This window comes from Arachis ipaensis, chromosome B1 (genome assembly GCF_059453495.1).
Source record: "Arachis ipaensis isolate K30076 ecotype BB chromosome B1, ASM5945349v1, whole genome shotgun sequence".
Classification (NCBI taxonomy): Eukaryota; Viridiplantae; Streptophyta; class Magnoliopsida; order Fabales; family Fabaceae; genus Arachis; species Arachis ipaensis.
In genome coordinates this window covers 98798998-98803594 of record NC_142436.1, presented here as the reverse complement: position 1 = coordinate 98803594, position 4597 = coordinate 98798998, and the positions used below count along the sequence as shown (strand labels likewise).

Below are 4597 nucleotides of genomic sequence, written 5' to 3'. Positions count from 1 at the left end.
GTGCCACTTGAGGAACCAGGCGTGGCACGCCAAAGCTAAGAAGGACACAAATGAATGGGCGTGCCACTTGAGCAGCTTGGCGTGGCACGCTGGTACAAAATTCCAAAGATGAATGATGTGCGGATAATTTATACACTTTTTGGCACTATTTTTAGTATGTTTTTAGTAGGATCTAGTTACTTTTAGGGATGTTTTCATTAGTTTTTATGTTAAATTCACATTTCTGGACTTTACTATGAGTTTGTGTGTTTTTCTGTGATTTCAGGTATTTTCTGGCAGAAATTGAGGGACTTGAGCAAAAATCAGATTCAGAGGTTGAAGAAGGACTGCTGATGCTATTGGATTCTGACCTCCCTGCACTCAAAGTAGAGTTTCTGGAGCTACAGAACTCAAAATGGCGCGCTTCCAATTGCGTTGGAAAGTAGACATCCAGGGCTTTCCAGCAATATATAATAGTCCATACTTTGGCCAATTTTAGACGACATAAAATGGCGTTCAACGCCAGCTTTCTGCCCAAATCTGGCGTCCAGTGCCAGAAAAGGAGCCAAAACCAGAGTTGAACGCCCAAACTGGCACAAAAGCTGGCGTTCAACTCCAAGAAGGACCTCTACACGTGCAACACTCAAAGCTCAGCCCAAGCACACACCAAGTGGGCCCCGGAAGTGGATTTATGCATCAATTACTTACTTCTGTAAACCCTAGTAGCTAGTTTATTATAAATAGGACATTTTAATATTGTATTAGACATCCTGAGTTTTGTCTTCGGATCATAGAGTCTTGGTTACTCCGGTTCCCCTCTGGGGCCGAGACCAATGAACTCCATTATCACTTATGTATTTTCAACGGTAGAGTTTCTTCACTCCATAGATTAAGGTGTGGAGCTCTGCTGTTCCTCAAAGATTAATGCAAAGTACTACTGTTTTCTATTCAATTCATCTTATTTCGCTTCTAAGATATTCATTCGCTCTTCAACTTGAATGTGATGAATGTGACAATCATCATCATTCCCTATGAACGCGTGCCTGACAACCACTTCCGTTCTACCTTCGACTGAATGAGTATCTCTCAGATCTCTTAATCAGAATCTTCGTGGTGCAAGCTAGAATGATGGCGGCATTCAAGAGAATCCGGAAGGTCTAAACCTTGTTTGTGGTATTCCGAGTAGGATTCAATGATTGAATGACTGTGACGAGCTCCAAACTTGCGATTGCCGGGCGTAGTGACAGACGCAAAAGGATAGTAAATCCTATTCCAGCATGATCGAGAACCGACAGATGAATAGCCGTGCCGTGACAGGGTGCATTGACCATTTTCACTGAGAGGATAAGATGAAGCCATTGACAAGGGTGATGCCTCCAGACGATTAGCCGTGCCGTGATAGGGCATTTGGATCATTTTCCCGAGAGAAGACCGAAAGTAGCCATTGATAATGGTGATGTATCACATAAAGCCAGCCATGGAAAGGAGTAAGACTGATTGGATGAAGATAGCAGGAAAGCAGAGGTTCAGAGGAACGAAAGCATCTCTATTCGCTTATCTGAAATTCTCACCAGTGATTTACATAAGTATTTCTATCCCTGTTTTATTAATTGTTTACGAAAACACCATTATCAATTTATATCTGCCTGACTGAGATTTACAAGGTGACCATAGCTTGCTTCATACCAACAATCTCCGTGAGATTCGACCCTAACTCACGTAAGGTATTACTTGGACGACCCAGTGCACTTGCTGGTCAGTTGTGCGAAGTTGTGAACCATGGTATTGGCATCATGTTTTTTGCGCCATTACCAGGGAAAGAAAGAGCGATGAATTTTACATAATTAAAGTGTAATCACAATTTCTTCGCACCAAGTTTTTGGCGCTGTTGCCGGGGATTGTTTGAGTTTTCGGCAAGCTTTTGGTCCGGTAACATCAGTGCCAAGTTTGATCCGGCAACAGCACCAAGTTTTTGGCGCCGTTGCCGGGGATTGTTCGGGTTTGGACAACTGACGGTTCATCTTGTTGCTCAGATTAGGTAATTTTCTTTTTGTTTTCTTTTCAAAAATTTTTCAAAAATATTTCAAAATTTTCTCACATGTTTTCGAAAAAAAAAAAATTTATTCAAAATTTTTAAAGAATGAATTCTAGTGTTTCATGAAGCATGTGAAGCCTGGCTGGCTGTAAAGCCATGTCTGAATTCTTTTGGACTGATGCTTCCAGTCATAAGTATATGAAGTTGGATGAAATATCAGCTGTTGTATAGATGAGAGGTATCTATGTTTGCTGAAGCTTGGCTGGCCATTGGCCATGTCTAGTGTTTTAGACCGAAGCTTTCATTGAAAGCTTGGCTGGCTAGTGAGCCATGTCTAATTCCTGGACTGAAGCTTTAGACTAACATGGCAAGATTCCTGGAATTCATATTAAAAATTTTGGAATCCTTATTTTTTCTTTTACAAATAATTTTCGAAAAAAAAAATCCAAAAAAATTAGAAAATCATAAAAATCAAAAATATTTTTCTGTTTCTTGTTCAAGTTGTTCTTGGTAAGTCTTCTTGTTAGATCTTTGCATTTGCATGTTTTGTGTCTTTTCTTGTTTTTCATATGCATTCTTGAATTCTTAGTGCCTATGTATTAAAGAATTCTAAGTTTGGTGTCTTGCATGTTTTTCTTGCATTAAAAATTTTTCAAAAATGTGTTCTTGATGTTCATCATGATCTTCATAGTGTTCTTGGTGTTCATCTTGACATTCATAGCATTCTTGCATGTATTCATTGTTTTGATCTAAAAATTTCATGCATTGCATCATTTTAGTGTTTTTCTCTCTCATCATAAAAAAAAATCAAAAATCAAAAAAATATCTTTCCCTTTTTCTCTCATCAAATTCGAAAATTTGAGTTGACTTTTTAAAAAAATTTTTTAAATCAAGTTGTTTCTTATGAGTCAAATCAAATTTTCAATTTGAAAATCTTATCTTTTTCAAAATCTTATCTTTTTCAAAAATCTTTTTCCTATTTTTATTTCAAATTTTCGAAAATAACAATAACAATTAATGTTTTAATTCAAAAATTTCAAGTTTGTTACTTACTTGTTAAGAAAGATGCAAACTTTAAGTTCTAGAATCATATCTTGTGATTTCTTGTGAATCAAGTCATTAATTGTGATTTTAAAAATTCAAATCTTTTTTAAAAACTAATTTCTATCATATCTTTTCAAAAATATCTTCTTATCTTATCTTTTTCAAAAATATGATTTCAAAATATCTTTTCTAACTTCCTAACTTCTTATCTTTTCAAATGTTTCAACTAACTAACTAACTTTTTGTTTGTTTCTTATCTTTTTCAAAACCACCTAACTAACTCTCTCTCTCTCATTTTCGAAAATATCTTCCCCCTTTTTCAAAATTCCTTTTTAATTTATTAATTATTTTAATTTTTAAATCTTGATTTTCGAAAATTTCTAACATTTTTCAAAAACTATTTTCAAAAATCACTAACTCTTTTCCAAAAATTATTTTCGAAATTTTCCCTCTCCCATCTCATTCTATTTATTTATTCATTTACTAACATCTCATCTCACATCTCTGCCCTCCTCACAGTTGTGTTTCTTTCTTTACATCACATTCTTTGTCTCCCTCTTTTCTTCCACTCACAAAGGGATCCCTATACTGTGGTATAAAGGATCCATATTATTATTATTATTTTTTCTGTGCCCTCTTCTTTGTCATATGAGCAGGAGCAAGGACAAGAATATTCTTGTTGAAGCAGATCCAGAATCGGAAAGGACTCTGAAGAGAAAACTAAGAGAAGCTAAATTACAACAATCCAGAGATAACCTTTCAGAAATTTTCGAACAGGAAGAGGAGATGGCAGCCAAAAATAATAATAATGGAAGGAGGATGCTTGGTGACTTTACTGCACCTAATTCCAATCTACATGGAAGAAGCATCTCCATTCCTGCCATTGGAGCAAACAACTTTGAGCTAAAACCTCAATTAGTTTCTCTGATGCAGCAGAACTGCAAGTTTCATGGACTTCCATCTAAAGATCCTTTTCAGTTCTTAACTAAATTCTTGCAGATATGTGATACTCTTAAGACTAATGGAGTAGATCCTGAAGTCTACAGGCTCATGCTTTTCCCTTTTGCTGTAAGAAACAGAGCTAGAATATGGTTGGACTCTCAACCCAAGGACAGCCTGAACTCTTGGGATAAGCTGGTCACGACTTTCTTTGCCAAGTTCTTTCCTCCTCAAAAGCTGAGCAAGCTTAGAGTGGATGTTCAAACCTTCAAACAGAAGGAAGGTGAATCCCTCTATGAAGCTTGGGAAAGATACAAACAGCTGACCAAAAAGTGTCCTTCTGATATGCTTTCAGAATGGACCATCCTGGATATATTCTATGATGGTTTATCTGAGTTATCAAAGATGTCATTGGATACTTCTGCAGGTGGATCCATTCACCTAAAGAAAACGCCTGCAGAAGCTCAAGAACTCATTGACATGGTTGCTAATAACCAGTTCATGTACACTTCTGAGAGGAATCCTGTGAGTAATGGGACGCCTATGAAGAAGGGAGTTCTTGAAGTTGATACTCTGAATGCCATATTGGCTCAGAACAAA

The 4597-nt window shown here is 36.7% G+C and overlaps 1 non-coding gene across 1 annotated transcript; it reads right to left on the bottom strand.

Moving 5' to 3' along the window:
- Positions 1-4240: 4240 nt before the first annotated feature.
- LOC148577614 (small nucleolar RNA R71) lies at positions 4241-4348 on the bottom strand. The gene has a single exon (XR_015903162.1). It is a non-coding gene; the product is annotated as a small nucleolar RNA R71 (small nucleolar RNA).
- Between the last annotated feature and the right edge of the window lie 249 nt (positions 4349-4597).